Below are 18,449 nucleotides of genomic sequence, written 5' to 3'. Positions count from 1 at the left end.
GGCGGCTTACCGTCGATCAAGTCCTCGATACGGCCGAAGCCTTCATCCAGTGCTCGCCGGGTCTCAGCCCAGCTCGCCGCCTCAGTCTCAAACTCTGCCTTCAGGGCGGCCTCGCTATCCTGCGCTTTCTACAGGGCCGCCTGGTGGCTCTTCTCTTGGCCAGGCGATCACGCTCCTGGACCAAGGCAGCGTACTCGGCATCCTTGGTATGAAGGGCGGCCTGCGCTTCGCCGAGCTTCTTCCTCAAGTCGGCGTTGGCCCCTGAAGACAAAGAAAAAGAAAAACCAATAAGGAAAAAGTCGTCAAGAAAGATCTGACCCGACTGCACAGCAGTCGGCCCGAATCTCGGGGACTACACCTAGTGGGTGCGCTGACGCACCCCCACAGGAGACAGACAAGATCAAGTAATTACTTCGGCTGTCGGCCAGGTCGTCGGTCCTCCGACCCAACTCCCGAGCCTGGGAGTTGAAGGCGGCAGCACAGGAGTTATGATATTCCTGGGAGTTCAGACAAGAAGCAAAAATAAAGTAGCCATCAAGAAAGATCCGACCCGACTGCGCAGCAGTCGGCCCGAATCTCGGGGACTACACCCAGTGGGTGCGCTGACGCGCCCCCACAGAAGAAATCAAGAGATCAAAGCGGCCAAGAATGGAAGACTCACCTGGATGGCAGCCCGCGTCGACAGGAACTCCTGAGTGTACTGCTGCAGCAGGGCGGCCTGGGCTTGAAGCCGGCTCCGGACCTCTTGAGCCGCCACATTCAGCTCGCCAGTCCCCCCGCTGGGAGTCCACTCGGACGTGGCGGTGTTGGCCGTCTCCAGAGCCTCCGCCGACTGACCGGCGCCCACGACTCAGCGCGACTCCGGCGGAGCGGCGCCTTCCCCTGCGCGCCGGCGCGTCACCGGCTGCACCTCGAGGCCGGCTCTGTCCTCCGGCTCACCCCGGCCGGCTCCTCTGGCGCCACTGACGATTGGCCGCCTTGGCCCGCTCTGGTTGGCGTTGCTGGCGGCGCTCTCCTCGCGAAGGCCACGGGGTCCTCCCCCCTCTCCATCAGCGGCGGGTCTTGGACGATTTCCTCCGCCAAGGGCAATGGGGTGTCAGGGGCCGCGGCTCGGAGGGGAATGGCGAGCAATGGAGGCTGGTTGCGCGAGCCCTCCGCCTCCGTCTCCGCGGTCGCCGCCTCTGCCTGGGCCTTCACTGCCGCGTCGGCCTGCTCCTTCGCCGCCTGGGCGGCCGCTCTTTTCGCCGCCTTGCGCTCCTCCCGCGCCTCACGGGCATTCCGCTCCGTGGCCTCCCTGAGCTCGGCGCGGGGGTCCACACGGCGGGAGCTCGAAGACCCTCTAGCCGGCCCCACTACGGAGCCGCCCGGACCCCGCTCAAGGGAAAGCGGCGCCCTGTCCAACAAGCGGGATAGGGTCAAGAAGAATTTTCGAACAAGAGAGAACGATGAAAAGCATGCGACAGGGCAATTGACGACTTACGCTGAGACCGCTTGAGGCTGCTTCACCGCCTTGCGGAAGCGGGCCGCTTTCGCAGCCGCCTCATCTCGCTTGGTCGCCGCGGTGGAGGCTTTGGACTTCTTCGGTCGACTGCCGAAGAGGCCAGAAGCGGACCGGCGCTTCTGTGCGCCGCCGCCGGCAGCCGGCGCGATGGAAGAGCCCGCGCTCTGATGGTCGGCCACTGGCTGGCGACGCGGGGCGACTTCGGCTTCAGCATCATCCGGCCAGTCCTCGAAGCTGGCGGTAAGCCTTGAGCCCCCGGGCTCGGCGTCGTCCCCCACGACGGCGTCTTCCATGGCGGCCGCCCCCAAATCCGGGTCGTCGACGTCGTCCGCCGTGCGGTCAGGGGCATACTGGCGTTCTATCCCCGCTGCTCCGGTCGTCTGCGGGAGAAGGGGGTTCTACTAAGAAGAACCGACTGATCAGAAGCCGGCCATCATAAAGCCGGCTACCAACAAAAAGAAGAAATAGAGGAAGGCTTACCACGGGCGGAGGGTTGGCGCGAGAATACGGCGCCTTGCCGTATCGCCAGTCTTCGGCGAGCTTGCAATTGGAGATGTAATTTACCATATACGATACCTCCGCATGAGGCATCTCCCTGGTGCTCAGCCGGCTTGGGTCGAAGCGGCCGCTCATCTGGCACATCATGTGGGGCCGGCTTTGGAGAGGAGATATCCGGCGCTCCACGAAGGCGGCCACCAAGTCGGCCCCGCTCAGGCTTTCCGACTGGATCATCACCCGAAGCTGGGAGACGGCAGCGTTCCCGGTCCGAGACAGTGACCGGGACCGGAAACTCCATGAGGGCTGCCTCCCAGCTGGCGGGCCGGCTACGTAAGCTGGCAGGTTAATGTGGTCTCCTTGCTCGGCGACGTTCTTCACGTAGAAGTATGACTTCTGCCAGATCTTCACCGACTGGATCAGGGGAATGGGCGGGAACGGGTTGTTCTCGCCCGCCCTCCTCATGGCGATGAAGGACACACCGGGGGCGGGAACGCCTGCGACGACGGTGCCGAGTTTGCTCTGGAAGAACTCCCCCCAGAGCTCCAGCGTGGGGAGCAGCCCCAAGAAACCTTCGCAGAGGGAGACGAAGGCCGACAGTAGCATCATCGCATTGGGCGTGAGGTGATGCGGCTGAAGGTTGTAGAACTCAAGGAAGTAGCGCAGAAATCCGCTCGCCGGAAGGCCGAAGCCGCGTAGGAAGTGCGAGCGGAAGACGACCCGCTCGCCCTCCTCCGGTGGCGGCGTAATCTCCTTCTCCGGCGCCAGGCGGACCCGCATGAGGTTGGCGTCGGGCAGGCGCCGAGTCTGCCGGAGGAACTCAACGTGGTCCTCATGGACGTTGGAGCCGTCCCACGAGCTCGACAGCGCCATGGGAGCAAGACGACGTGGAGGCGCGGCAGCGCGGAGACGGGAAGCTGCGGCGGCAGCGAGAGGAAGAAACGAGTACGAGAAGGTGCGGAGCAAGAGAGAGCGTGCGAACCTCTGTTGCTCCCCCTCCTCCCCCTACTTATAGGCTCGCGTGGCGGAGCCGAGGAGGCGCGGCGTGGGGAAACATGGGGATCGATCGTGCCCACTCCCCCACGTCCCGCGTTTATTACTCCCTAATGGCGAAATAAAACCGCCGTGGGAAGGCGAGCGGTCCATGTGGGCCACGGAAGATCCGTGCTTGGACCGAGGCCTGCGAGTGGCGGGCCCGGGCCTGCGGCGACGTCCCGTCGCGCGCGTGCGTTGGCAGGATTTCCTCGCCACATGGCCCGCGTTCCTGCCTACGAGAACCGGAGCTCTCTGAAGTCGGCGCGCACAAGCAAAGCCGGCCCCGCAGGATAGGAAGCTGACCGAGCTTCTCGTCCCCTTATCAGCCTCGAAGCTCGCTCAGCTTCGGGGACTACTGTCGGAGTAAATAGCCATGGGTAGCCTAGCCGGCTTCCCCTGGCCCTTCTGGAAAAATTACGAGCCCGTCCGGCTCTCAAGAATCCAAGACATGGAGCCGCCTTCCCCTTGCTAGCTGCCACCCAGGCCGGCTTTCGGAAGGCGGCCCGACTTTAGCCCTCATGAAGAAAGCCATGGGAGGGCCGACTTCAAGAAGCCGGCCGCGAGAAGGCCGACTCCAAGAATCCGGCTCCCACAAAGCGGTAAAGACCGTACCCTCAAAGTTTGCATCCACCTAGCGGCGATGGGATGGGGCATGGCTACAGTAAAGCCTGCCACCCCCGAATCCCGGAGCACACCTGGCACAGTGCGCCGTACGGAGTGGCCATGACCCGTCCGGCGCGGCACTGTTGCCATGTTGACCTTGATGTCATCCACGACGGGCTACCAGTACGGCCCGCGGCGGTGGGCCCCTGCGGGCACAGAGATGCCCGAAGGCGGCTAGGCCTCCCCCAGTCGGCCTGAGACGGGGCCGGCTCCCTGTAGCCGGCTCGCTTCCCCCCTCGAAGGAGATGCCCCATTAAGGAGACTAGACGCGGTAAGGCTACAGCGATCGCCCGCCGGACGGCGGCACTGTAGCCGCGCTTACCTCAACGAAGCCCTCGTCATCAGGTTGAGGCAACATTTACCAACCACCGATGAGACCCTTGGCAGTGGGGCCTGCCTGTTGCCGAGGAGTTGGCAGCCGGCGGGACCCACCAGTCGGCGGGCCCCAGCAGCCGGCGCAGAAGCCGGCGAGCGCAGTCATAGACGGCTGGGCCCCGCGCCCAGTCGGATTACCATTGTACCCCCGGGGGGTAGGCCTATATAAACCCCCCGAGGCACCCATGCAAAGGGTTCGACCCTCAGCTAGTTTTAGACACCACACAAGGAGAAGAAGCAGGCTAGCCGTGCCCTTCTTCCTCCTCCCACCGAACAGCTCAAGGAGCATTGTGTAGCTACTTGTCCATCTAGTGATCATGCGGAGACCCCGCAGAGCAGCAGTAGGGGTGTTATCTCCACGGAGAGCCCCGAAGCTGGGTAAGGTCCGCCGGCGTGCATGTCTTCGCCTTATCCCGTTTCCAGGCACCGGCGACGTCTTACTGGCTCCGACAATGATAAGCCATCCGTTGGCATATGTCGCACCTACCACCCGACAGGCATCAAGCCCCGACTGGTCGAGCCTCTGGAGCACTCGACTGCTGCTGGCTCGATGAGTTACCAGCCGTCCTTTGGAGTCTGCGCACGACTCCAAACAAGTCAACCGGCTTCACGCCTTTCTTCCTCGTCTACAGTGCTAAAGCCGTCATCCCAACGGACATAGAGTTCGATTCCCCGCGAGTCACCGTGTACACCGAGGAAGAAGCAGAAGAAGCACATCAAGACGGCGTCGATCTGCTGGAAGAGGGCCGGCTGTTGGCACTCAGCCGGTCCAGCATCTACCAGTAGAGCCTGCGCAGATACTATAATAGGAAGGTCAGGCCGAGATCTTTCCAAGAGGGCGACCTTGTGCTCCGACTGATCCAGCGAACAGCCGGCCAGCACAAGCTATCGGCGCTTTGGGAAGGCCCCTTCATCATTAGCAAAGTGCTGGGCAACGACTCCTACTACCTGATCGAGGCTCAGAAGCCCCGAGCACGCAAGAGGGATGACTCCGGCAAAGAGACAGAGCGGCCATGGAATGCAAATCTCCTCCGAAAATTTTACAGTTAAACGCAGTATGTACCACGCTACCTTTTTAAAAGTACCAAGACTTCCCCCCCCCCCCCGAGAAGAGCTCGGGGACTGCCCTCTTTTATCTATATGATAAGAATTATGCCTTCGAGTATATTACTCTTTGTTATGCCGCTTGGCACCAGGTTCGACTAGGCGGCCCGGGGACTTGCCGCCCTGTGCTATGAAATGCTTCCTGCAGCCGGACAAGTAGTGTGTGGCGCCTAAGCTGTCTCTTGTCAGAAGCCACAGCTTGCAGAGCGACTGTCTGGTGGGCAGGAGTAAGGAAGAATGGGCGTCCACATGAAAAATGACTAAGGACTCAAAGCATAAACATAGCTTAAAGCCGGCTTCCAGCCTTTTTTCGCAAACCGACTCTTGAATAGTCGGCTTGCCGCCTTCTATCCAACTTGCTAAACAACTCTAAAACGGCTAAGTACCTGCCTTCCCAAAGTGACCAAGAATTTGATCCAGCAGCAGTCTGCAGAGAGGCTGTCCGACTGACAAAGACAGCAACTGAGGGAAGGCGGCAAAGGAAAAAAGCCAAAAGAGCGATGAGCAAGAAAAGATAGAAGTCGGATGAATATTTGCATAACAAAGGCCCTTGGCCGAACCTTCGAGCAGAAGTTCAAAATACACCGCGCGGGTGGAATTGTGAGAATTAACAAGTTCTTCAAAGACTATTAAAACAGGTAAAACAAAGATAAGGTGGCATCCTAGGAGGCGACAGACGGGTTCGGAGGATCGGAGGAGACGGCGGTGTTGGGGTTGGGGCGGCCGGCTGGGCGGTCTCGGCTTGATCACCTCCGGCGACAGTCGGCTCGGGCGGGCACGGCTTGGTGCTGGAGGCGCGGTCGAGCTGAGGCTGGCCGTCCGCTTTGTCTTCCGGTGCCTCCGTCTCGCTTCCATCCTCCACCTCGTCTTCCTCCTCGACGCTGGAGCTGATCACCTCCGCCGAGTCCTCGCCGTAGTCTGGGGTCATCCCAAACCACTCCGGCGGTACCTCCCCGCCGTCTTCAGCCCGCTCGGGGACAAAGATGTTGGTGTCGGTGTACTCGGCGATCGCCGCCGCACGCTTGACAAGGGCGTCTTCCGCGGCTGCCAGCTCCAGCTGGGCCTCTGACCGGAGTGTGGCCAGCCGGTCTAGGTCCAGCCCCGGGTACCACACCTTGACGAATTCCAAGGCTTGGCGTGCTCCAGCCCGGGCCGAGGAACCCTTCCAGGCCTCAAGACAGCCAGCCGCGACCTCCAGCCAGTCGGCAGTCCGACTGGTGGTGCATGGAGCCTGCTTGTCTGGCCACAGGGCAGCGATCGTTTGGGCGCCGACACATTGAAGCCGGCGCAGCATCCGGTGGGCCGGCCGCAGACGAGCCCCAATGCTCAGAATATGCTCGTCAAGGGTCCGGGGGGCATCGGCGGCGATCTCCGCGCCATCCGCCCTCCGCTCCTCGCGATCAGCCTCGATAGCTTGAATGGCGGCCTGCGAGTGGCCGGGGAAGAAGTCTGCCAAGACGGAAAGAATGAAGAACAAGTCAAAAAACCAAGAGTCGGCTCGACCTATAGTCGGCGGCTCGAAGAAGAAAAGCAAAGAAGCTCACCGTCGACGAGGTCCTCGATCTTGTGGAAGCCGGAGGCCTGCATTGCCTCCTTGTCAGTCCAGGAGGAGCGCTCGCTCGCGAACTCGGCCAGGAGGGCGGCCTCCTCCTCTTCTGCCTCCTTCTACGTCTTCTTAAGCAGCTCCTTCTGCTCTGCCAATTGTGCGGCTAGCAGATCGCGCTCTGCGGCGAGCTTGCTGCACTCCTCCCCCTTGGCGCGCAACGCAGTGTGCGCTTCGCTCAGCTGCTGTTGAAGATTGGCGTTGGCCTTTGAAGATAAAGAAGAAGGAGGGCGTTAAGTCATCAAGAGAGAAGATCGCCGGGGAGATCCGGCCCGACTGCTCAGCAGTCGGCCCGAATCTTGGGGACTACAGCCCACGGGTTTGCCAGCGTGCCCCCGCAAAGAAGAAAAAGGACTCACTCAGGCTCTCCGACAAGTCGGCGGTCCGCTTGCCCAGCTCTTCAACGTTGCGGTTGAAGGCGATGACACGGAGGATGTGATAGTCCTGCGACAAGTATTTCAGACAGAAGTTAGTACCCGGAACTCACCAATTGGAGTTCCGGGCCGCCTGCTCAGCAGCCGGCCCGAAACTCGGGGACTACACCCAGTGGGTGCGCTGGCGCGCCCCCACAGAGAGGAACAAGAAAACAAAGACAAAGGAGAAAGCATACCCGGATGGCTGCCCGCGACGCCAGGTGCGCCTTGGTGCAGTTTTGGATAGCGTCGCTCTCAGCTCGCAGCTTTGTCTGGACATCCAGAAGCGACTGGTTTAGCGGGCTCATGCCACCTCCTTGCACCCACCCAATGGGCGCGGCGCTCGTCGCTTCGGCGTCTGGGATCGTCGAGCTAGCGGTGCCGGTCTCCAAGGGGCGTGGCGCCAAAGTCGCCTTCTCAAGACGGCGGTGCGTTGGCGAGCCGACTTGAAGGAGTAGCCTTGCCACGGCCTCGTCTTCAGTCGGCAGCAAGGGCGGGTCCGCCGGCTGTTTGCCTTGCGCACTTCTAGACGGCGGCGGGGGCGGCGGTGGCGACACGACCGCGTCCGGCATGGAGGCGTCGCCGCAGCCCCTCTCCATGATCAGGAACTTGCCGCCGGCTTCCCCTGACTGCCCCATGAACTCCGGGGGCGGCGGCGCAGAGTTCAGAGGGGTGACGAACACCGCCGACCGCCGGTGCGCGACTTCCTTAGCCTGCCACCTTGCCGCGACGGCGGCCTCGGCCTCCTCCAGCTTTTTCAGGGCGGAGGCCTCTGCCTTCTCGGCCTCCACTTTCTCCAGGCGGGCGGCCTCTTCCTCCTCGCGCTTCTCTTGCGCGTTCCGCTCCGTCGCCTCCTGGAGGTCGGTGGCGGGGTCAATCCGCCGAGTAGTGGCAGACGTCTCCGCCGACCCCATAACGGAGGCGGCGGCAACCCTCTCAAGAGTGAGGGGAGCCCTGAAGCGAGGGAAGCATATGAAAGACTCAGAAAAAATCAACAAAGAGAAAATAAAGATAAGGGACGGAGGCGCTTACGCAGAGACCAGCGGCGGCTTCTTCACTTCCTTGCGGAAGCAGTTGGCTTTCGCGGCCGCCTCTTCCCGCTTGGTCGCGGCGGCCGCTCCCTTAAACTTCTTCGACCGACCACCAAGTGTACTCGGCCCGGCCCGGTGCTTCTTCACGCCGCCTTGAGCGTCCAAGACGGCGGAGGAACTCACGCTTGGCTGGCCAGCCTTTGGCTAGTGACGCGGGGCGACTTCCCCCTCAGCATCATCATCAGGCCAGTCGACGAAAGTGGCCGTAGGCCTGGAGCCGCCTGCTTCTCCTCCTCCTCCCTCGGCGTCGGCCTCCATAGCCGCCGCCCCCAAGTCAGGATCGTCGATGTTGCTCTCCGCCCGATCGGGGACAAACTGACGAGCCGACCCCATGGTGTTGGCCGAAGGAGGGACGAGAGGGTTCTGATTCAAAACAAAAACGGTCAGACTGGACAAGTCGGACTCGGCAACAAAAGAAACAGAAGAAGAAGGAAGACGACTTACAATAGGCGGGGGGTTGGCGCGTGAGTATGGCTCCTTGCCGAACCGCCAATCCACCGAGAGACCGCAGTTCGCGATGTAGTTCACCGTGTCCGCCACCTCCGCGTGAGGCATGTCCTTGGAGCACATCCGACTCGGGTCCCGATGACCGCTCATCTGGCAGGTCAGGTGAGGTCGGCCTTGGAGTGGGAGGACTCGGTGCGCCACGAAGGCGGCCAGCAAGTCGGCCCCGGTCAAGTCCTCCGACTGCGTCAGCACTCGGAGTCGCGCGACGGCGGCAGCGCCAGCAGGAGACAACGTCCTGGCTCGGTGTGACCAGCTGGGGAGCCTTCCAGCCGGCGTGCCGGCTTCGTAAGCCGGCAGGTTAACCCAGTCAACTTCTGGGGCGACATTCTTCACATAAAAATAGGACCGCTGCCACATCTTCACCGACTTAATCAGTGCGATGGTGGGAAACAGATTGCGGCCACTTATCTCCGCATCGCGATAAACGCACCACACTGGGCCGGCACGCCGGCGACGTGTGTGCCGAGCTTGGACTGGAAGAACTCACCCCAGAGCTCGATGGTGGGGAGAACGTCGAGGAAGCCTTCGCATAGGGTGGCGAAGGTAGCCAGCAGCACCACCGTGTTCGGAGTAACGTGGTGCGGCTGGAGCCCGTGGAACTCCAAGAAGGAGCGGAAGAAGCCGCTCGCCGGCAGCCCCAGGCCGCGCATAAGGTGCGAGCAGAATATGACCCGCTCGCCCTCCTCCGGCGCCGGTGATATTTCCCCCTCCGGCGCGAGGCGGGCCCGCACTAAGCCCCTACCGGGCAGCCACCGTGTCTTGCGGAGGATCTCGACGTCGTCGTCATCGACCTCGGAGCCGTCCCACACTCTGGAGCGCATAGCAGGAGGCGCGGCGGCGGAGGAAGAGCTCATCGATGTGGGCGTGGCGTGGTTCGGAGCAGCAGCGGCGAGAGGAAGAAGAAGCAAGAAGGAGCGAAAGGAAGTAGGGAGGATTGGCGTGCGTGTGTCGCCGCCCCCTCCCCCCGCCTTCTTGTAGGCTCGTGGGCTGAGAGGCCGAGGGGGCAGTCGTGGGATTAACTGCGCCCAGGACCCCACGACCCCCACGATTTACCACACGAAGTTACTGCGTGCAATAACCGCGCGGGAACTCCAACTGTCCGCACAGCCACAACGGATCCGTTCACACGCCGAGGCGCGGTAGTGGCGGGCCCCACCTATAGGCCTGTCCCGTCGCGTGCGTGGGTGGGCAGACTGGCTCAGCCACGTGGCGCCTCACGACGGGTCCAAAACGGGCGGCAACCCGGAGGCTTATCAGGCACGCTGCCTGGACTCCGCCGTGACGTTCAAACTTTTTTAGGGGCAAGTCGGCCTTAAGCAAGTCCGGCTCCAACTAGTAGGCTTGACAGAAGACGGCTAGCGAGGCCCGGATCCAACCGCCGAAAAGGAGAAACTGTTGAGGCTCCTCGATATATCGCCCTCGGTGCCTCACCAGCTTTGGGGACTACTGTCGGAGTAATGGGCCACGGGTAGGCTAACCCAGGCCCAGAACCTTTCAAGACATCAGGGTAGGCTGCACCCCTCAAGACCCCAGGATGAAGAGCCGCCTTCTGAGAGTCGGCTGTGAGGCAGGCGACTGCCCACTCACGGCCGAGTCCCGAGGACGACTTTAGGATGAGCCGACTCCTGACTGGCGACTTCCAGAGAAGCCGGCCATGGGGAGTCAGCCCGCGACGCCAACAACCCCCATGCCCTCATAAAGAGGGACGGGACGGGGAGTGGCCATAGTAAGGTCCACTCCCACCCTTTTCCAAGGGCAGGCGTGGCCACAGTACGCCGTACCCGCGGAGATCTCCGCCCGGCGTGACACTGTTGCCATGTCGGCCCTGACGTCAGCCCCAGAGGGCGGAGTCCTGTGCCCACGACGGCCTACCGGTACGACCCAGGGACGACGGGTCCCACCAGTCGGCGGGCGTACGGAAGACGGCGAGAGCGCCACCAGTCGGCCCAGTTGGGAGTCGGCCCCCAGGAGTCGGCCGGCCCCTCCCACGGGCCTCGCGCGCCATTAACCAGACGCGACAGGGAGTGGCCACAGTGATCGCCCGCCAGACGACGGAGCTGTCACCATGACCCCATGACCGAGCCCGCATCATTAGAGGCACGGCTACAGTAATCTACAGCCGGCAAGACCCGCCCGCGGCGGACGCGGCCTGTCGGCTCCATACCGAGCCAGTCGGCGGGGCCCACCAGTCGGCGGGCCCCAGGAGTCGGCGGATAAGACGGCAGCCAAAGAGACTGATGGCTGGGCCCGCGTCCAGCCGGATTACCATTGTACCCCTGGGGGGTAGGCCTATATAAACCCCCCAGGGCACCCATGCAAAGGGTTGGAATCCATTAGCACTAGACCAGATCATATAGGAAGGAGAGAGCTAGCCTTGCCTTCTCCTACCTCGAGGAAACAGCTCAAGGAGCAACCGTGTACACACTTTGCCATAGTGATCATGCGGAGACCCCGCAAAGCAGCGGTAGGGGTATTATCTCCACAGAGAGCGCCGAAGCTGGGTAAGATTCGCCGGCGTGCATGCCTTCGCCTTATCCCGTTTCCAGGCACCGGCGACGTTCTACTCGCCCCACCATGATAAGCCATCCTTTGGCATATGTCGCACCCTACCCCCGACAGGTGGAATCTTCATGGCGACATCGATGGCCTTCATCTTCCCCCAGAATGTCTTGACTCAGGCAAGGGCCATCCGTGCACCTTCAATGCACGCCGATCGCTTCACAGCATCGATGCGCGGCACTGCATCGACAAGCTTCTGCACCAAACCAAAATAGCTATTCGGCGCAGGCTCGATCGGCCATAGCCGGACTATGACATCCTTCATGGCAGCGCCAAATACCCTATGAAGTTCGGCCCATTGGGACATCTGTTCATTGAGCAGCAGCGGGCGCTTTGACACACCAAACTATGACCAAAAAAGCTTCTCCGTTGCATATCCAGCTTGCGCTTGGTAATACCGCGCTGCATCGGAAGAACTCTTCGGCAAGTACAAATACTCATCCGAAGAACTCCACACTTGGTTCAGCTGAGCATAGACCGGGTCACCGAACTTAGTCTGCAATAGAAAAGGCTTTCCAGCCAATATCTCTTTCGCCTGCCGAACCTCCTCATGGAGTGCTCTGTACTCTGATCGTGCTTCTCTCGCCTCCTGTCGGGCCTTGTCCAGTTTAGCCGTTAAGGCTTTATTCTCATTCTCAAGAAATTCGCAGCGGCCAGTAGCATTCACCAAAGCGAGTGTCATTGTGGATATCTTCTCGTCGCCCTGGCATCGCGCAACTTGTTCGGCCTTCAGTTCAACCGATGCTCCTTCAGCAGCAACATCACTAAAGTGGGCCCGCTCCTTGGCCCGGATTAGCTCCGCCCAAAGAGCCACCATGGCGGCAGCACCATTTGCATTTCATGCACATTTCATATAAAGCTCTTTCCCGCGTTAAGCACACTGGTGTAAAGAATGCTCGAAATACATACCTTGCGAGTCATCAAGACACTTGTTGATCAACGCAACGTCATCCTCTGCAATATCCAGCTTTCGCTATAGTTCGGCCACTTCCCTATTCCGGGCAGCCACAGGAGGGAAGCAGCCTGTATTTCAAATTAAACCAAGGTTAATACCTGAGCATATCTCTTTGATCCTCTGATCGCTCCCTTCGGAAGAATTGAGTCTCAGGGGCTATTGCATATACAATAGATGCATTCTTTCAACGAAACTCAATTGACAAAGCTACATCACAAACCTCAAAACCTCTTAGAAGGCTCGTGGAGGCCTCGTTCAATCCACTCTTCACGGATAGAACCCTTTCGACCCCCGTAACCATCAAGGAATGGTGCTCTTTTGAAATGGACGCTCGTCGTAGCATGCCCTTCAGCATTTCCGGCACTCCTGGGTCTTTGGAAACCACCGTCGGAGTACGGCATTCTAGTGAAGGAACCCGCTTGCTTGCCTCCAGAACCGTCTCCGGCTGTAAACCGGACAGTTCGGGGACGCCAGTCTCGATCCAGGAACCTTGAGTGACGGAGGCACCACCTTCGGGCGCCCTTCAGGACGATACCTCGGTATCATCTCCTCTGTTGGGCGATGAGGCCGGAGGAGGCGTGTCACTCTCCATCATCTCCGGAAGAAGATCTCCCGAGGAGGAGGACGATTGAGAAACACCAGGCGTTAACCTGCGTGGATGAACATACGATCACTTCACTAGTGGGAAAAGAACGAGGTACGTTCAAAGTGCCACAGCTTCACTTACGGTTTGCCTCGAGGTTCGTCCTCGTCATCAAGCTCTACGGAAACCTCACTCGCCCGGCCCAAGCCGTTCGACGATGGATTTTTTCCTCAAGTGGAATGCTTCCCCTCCTGATCTTCGGAAGCAGCCCTTTTCTTGCCATGGAGGACTCCCTTTGCACCCTTGCCCTTGGGCAAAAGGATTTCGGTTTCCCCGAACGCAGCCACTTGGTACGGTGCCGGAATCAGCATTCTCGTGAGCAGGGCGGTCGCAGGGTCTTCGGGAAGAGGCGTCGGACACCAGATTAGCACCTCTTTCTTTATCCAGTCCTGAATAGGGACGGGTTGTTCAATATCTCATTAAAAGATGCTCGAATGAAAGGTGCTCGAGTACTTACCGAAGTAGCTGGACGATTGCAGTCAAGGCCAACATCTTCAGTAGTGTGCGGCCATTTCCCTGGTTCCCCAAAATACAATTTCCACATTCCTTCGTGCATAGTGCCAAAGAAGTGATGTAGGGTCTGCCACCCTTCTGGGTTAAACTTCCACATACGAAGAGGCCGCCGCTGACATGGCAGGATCCGGCGGACCAGCATTACTTGGACAACGTTCACAAGATCGATGCCCTTCTCGGTAAGGCTTCGGATGCGACTTTGCAGAGTCTGTACTTCATCGACGGATCCCTAGTCCAATCCCTTATTGACCCATGAAGCGAGCTGAGTTGGAGGGCTGGGTCGGAACCCAGGTGTGGCCGCCCACGTGGGGCCCCGCGGCTCGTTGATATAAAACCAACCCTGCTACCATAAGTCGGAATATTCGGTGAAAGATCCTTCGGGAAAAACCGCGCCGACCAGCTTGCCTATTGTGACACTGCCGCACTCTGCCTGCTCCTTCTCTACCACCTGCGGCCTCACATCAAAGGTCTTGAGCCACAAATCAAAGTGTCGAGGAGTCCGGAGTAAGGCCTCACACATGACGATAAATGTCGAGATGAGGAGAACAGAGTCCGGGGCCAGATCGTGAAAATCTAGCCCATAGTAGAACATGAGCCCCCAGACAAAGGGGTTAAGCGCGAACCCTAGCCTGTGAAGGAAGTGGGATACAAATAGTACCCTCTCACCAGATCTGGGGGTCGGTATGACTTGTCCTTGTGCCGGAAGCCGATGAAAGATTTCCGGGGTCGGATACCTCGCTATGCGAAGCTTTGCAATATCCTCCTCCGTGACAGAAGAAGCCACCCACCGGCCTTGACGGCTGGATCCGTACATGACTAAGGCTGGTGGCGATTAGAACTCGAGGGTTGGAACTTGGGGTGGCCGGGGTTGAGGAAGGAGCGAGCGCAAGGGAAGAAGATGAGACTAGGATCTCTATATAAAGGCCCCGAATACCGGGCGTTTCCCCCTGGGTCACTAAACTTACCTATCGCCAAGGAGTTGTACCCAGGGGATGGTTGGATTACCTACGCCTGCATTAATGAAAATCCCGTAAATAAAGGGACACGATCTCTTCCTTGACCACACGTGCCAGTAAAACCGCACCCCGAGACGTGGGGCGGCTTGCTAGCCGACGGTTGGAAATAGCAACCGGGCAGGTGTGATATGATGTCATGAACAATTATCAACAAGTTGGGCTCCTGGGGTATTTTGTCCTCTGCCATTATATACACCGGTCCGGATATACTTACTTCATCCGAAGACTGTTCTGGAGTTCGGAAGGAGGGAACCCGCCTTGCAATGCCGAAGACAAATCTGCATGCCGGACCCCTCATCATTGAAGCCAGGTTCAGGGGCTACTGAGGGAGTCCTGGACTAAGGGGTCCTCGGGCGTCCGACCTGTTATCCGTGGGCCGGACTGATGGGCTGTGAAGACATGAAGGCCGAAGACTGCACCGTGTCCGGATAGGACTCTACTTGGCATGGAAGGCAAGCTTAGCGATCAAAGATTCCTTCTTATGTAATCGACTCCATGTAAACCCTAGATCCCCTCGGTGTCTATATAAATCGAAGGGGGTAGTCCGGAAAGGACAACACATATAATCATTACCATACCAACATAGGCTAGACTTCTAGGGTTTAGCCATTACAATCTCGTGGTAGATCAACTCTTGTAACACTCATATTCATCAATATCAATCAAGCAGGACATAGGGTTTTACCTCCATAGAGAGGGCCCGAACCTGGGTAAACATCGTGTCCCCTGTCTCCTGTTACCATCGATCCTAGACGCACAGTTCGGGACCCCCTACCCGAGATCCGCCGGTTTTGACACCGACAGTTGGATTGGAATGTCTTGGTCTCAACACATGAGTAGGTGGTTATCTCTCAGAAAATGAGTAGTGTATGTGTCGGCACGTTTTGATGGCTCTCTCTTGAATAGAGAAGGGGGTGGAGGGGTATATATAGCCTCCATAGAAATTCTAACCATTACACACATTTGACCTAACTCGGTCAGACCGAATAGGTGAACTCTATGAGACCAATTCAGTTTAAAATCTGAACTTTAGGATTCCTGGTGGGACCGATGTGCTAGGGTTAGGGCAAAACCTTATCTCAATTTGACCAATTACTTCAACTCGGCGAGACCGACTTTAGTAATAAGCAAACAGAGAGTTTTTCAGGAAAACTCGATGGGACCGATCGCTCATATCAGTGAGACCAAAATGATTGCAATAGGCAACAGAGAGTTTGCGATGCCATCTCGGTGAAACCGAGATACCAATGGATGAGACCGAATTGATTAGGGTTTCTGGCAATGGCTATGTCAAAGGAACTCGGTTGCGCTGGATAGATCAAATCGGTGGGGCCGAGTTTGACTTTGGGTTTTGGACATATTTGGAAATGAGAAAGTGGCTGAGGGTTATGGAGCAATATCACTAAGCACTTTGAGCAAGTAGACCATTAAGCAACACGTCATCCCCTTTTAATAGTATTGGCTTTTCCTATGGACTCAGTGTGATCTTGGATCACTAAATAGAAATGAAGAGTCCTGAGCTTTTGCCAATCTTTGTCCTTAGCATCTTGAAGGGGTTCCACATCCTCTTTTCCATGCCATGCCTTTGTTGAACTTTCTGAAATATACTAGATTAAAATATTAGTCCAACAAGAGATATGTTGACATCAATTACCAAAATCACCCAGGGAGCACTTGTTCTTTCAATGTCCCCCTTTTTGGTAATTGATGACAACATACATCAAAGCTTTAAGATAAAGATATGAAGATTAACAAGTAAAGCTTTGGAAAGACATGTAACATGCATTGGCTCCCCCTACATGTATGCAATCATGTAAAGATAGAATATGAGAACCATGTGAATGCATAAGCATGTCAGAGCAAGCAATGATTTACATGTATGTTGGCTATATGCATAAGAGTAAATGATGTAAATAAATTAAGTGTACCTTCATGTTCATGAGTACTTCTTGCAAACAATATGTACATCAGCAAGAGATCATCATGTACATGAGTGTGATGCATATACTTACCTTGTGGTCTTGAGCTGGCTTTGGTCGAGGTGAACTTGAGAAAACAGAGTTAGATAACACAAGAACACTCTATAAGGCAAGTTCAGGAAACCATCACTACAAAAATTACACTTTCGTGATGATACGTGTTTGTCACAGTAGGTCGCGTTCTCTGTCATGCATGTACATCCATGACAAATTTATGACAGAATCAAGATAGTCATACATGTGCTGTCGTAGAAGTGTTCCATGACAGTAGCAAAATTATCATCACGGAAGTGTCCACTTCCATGACGATAAATCGCGCGTCACAGAAGTGCTTTCGTCAAGGGTGACCGACACATGGCATCCATCGTAACAGAACGCCGTTAAGCTATCGGGTAGGGTTTTAGATCTGATAACCCGTTAACAGCCCCAACCAATGGGGATTTTCCACGTGTAAAATCATCATTGGCTGGAGGAAACACGTGTCGGCTCATCGTTGGGACAAATGTCAACCACTCATTGGACAGAAGGCACCTATGATACGTCGACACATGGCACGGCCCAACAGAGGCCCATTCCTGTGAAAAGGCCAGCCTGTTTGACTTGGTCAAAAGCTAGCGGGCCGGCCCATGGAAAGCCTGTTAACGGCCTGTTCGAATATAGCCCATTTACAACCCGCTAACCCAAGGCCCATTACGCCCTATCCGAATTAGGCCCAGTAGCATCATCTGGGCCATCCAATATGATTCCAGCCCGTTTTCACTTCCGGCCCATGTATGGCCCATGACGTCTTTCGGCCCATATGAGGCCCTATGTAACTCTTGGCCTACTAATGGCCCATGGTGAAATTGGCCCGTAATGAACAGTGTATCACTTTGCACCCATTAACGACCCGTGGTGAAACTGGCCCGTAATGAACAGTGTACACTTTATACCTATTAACGGCCCGTTATTCCATTGGGCCGTTTCCAGCCCATGTTATCTTTCGGCCTTCTCAGAGCCCATTTATTCTTGGGCTCATTTCCAGCATTCGTTTACTTACGGCCCATTACTGTCATTTTCTGCTTGTGGGCCAAATTCAGCCCATGGTTACAGTCGGCCCGTTTGTGGTCCATTAATACGTTGGGCCAATTTCATAGCATCATCAAATACGGCCTATTAACGATGGCCCGTTATGGTCGGCCCATGAACGGACGATTCCAACTCTAGCCCATTTACGGCCATAATGCGGTCTGTTTGGCCCATGTTTGGCCAATCGATTATACGACCCGTATAAGGCCCATTCATAATACGGCCCGCAGAAGGCCCATTGTTTCTACGGCCCATAGAAGGCCCATTGTTTCTACGGCCCGTAGAAGGCCCATTGCTTCTACGGCCCGTAGAAGGCCCACTGTTTCTACGGCCAGTAGGAGGCCCAGTGTCACTACAGTAAATATTAGCCCATGGTTATTGTGGCCTAGTTTTAAAAAATAGGTTATTGCAGCCACTAGCTAACCGCGGAAAAAGAACTGCAATGACTACAAGCAAACAAATAAACAAGACAATAAGGAAATAAATAAGCAAGCAACTAACGCTAGGCTATCACGGCTATTACACATATTACATCCACTGGGCATCAAAGTTGGCCACCAGTGCAAATATAGGGAACAAAGCAGCATATCATATACATTGGTTGTCAAAGTTGGCGACCAACGCAAATAAACGCCGCAACAAAACAAATCCAGAACTGAAACAACTTCAGAAGATCTCAAGAAACAATATCCTGGGTACGCATAATGCTGGCAAGATGCTTAGCAACCTTATTAACTTTCTCTTGTTTGGCGCTTAAATCCTCAAGCGCTTGCTGTTGCACCAGAAAATATGCATCTGAATTCTGCAGGGACTTCCTCAGTCCTTCAGCTTCCTGTTGCAGCACATCTGATCGATGTCTTTCAACTTGAAGTTGAGACTCAAGAAGACGAACTGATTCAGGCAGCGAGTTCAAAGAGCTTGTGCCAGCA

The sequence above is a fragment of the Triticum urartu genome, chromosome 2A, assembly GCF_056163025.1.
Source record: "Triticum urartu cultivar PI428250 chromosome 2A, HENAU_Tu73, whole genome shotgun sequence".
Lineage (NCBI taxonomy): Eukaryota > Viridiplantae > Streptophyta > Magnoliopsida > Poales > Poaceae > Triticum > Triticum urartu.
This window is presented reverse-complemented; position numbering follows the sequence as displayed.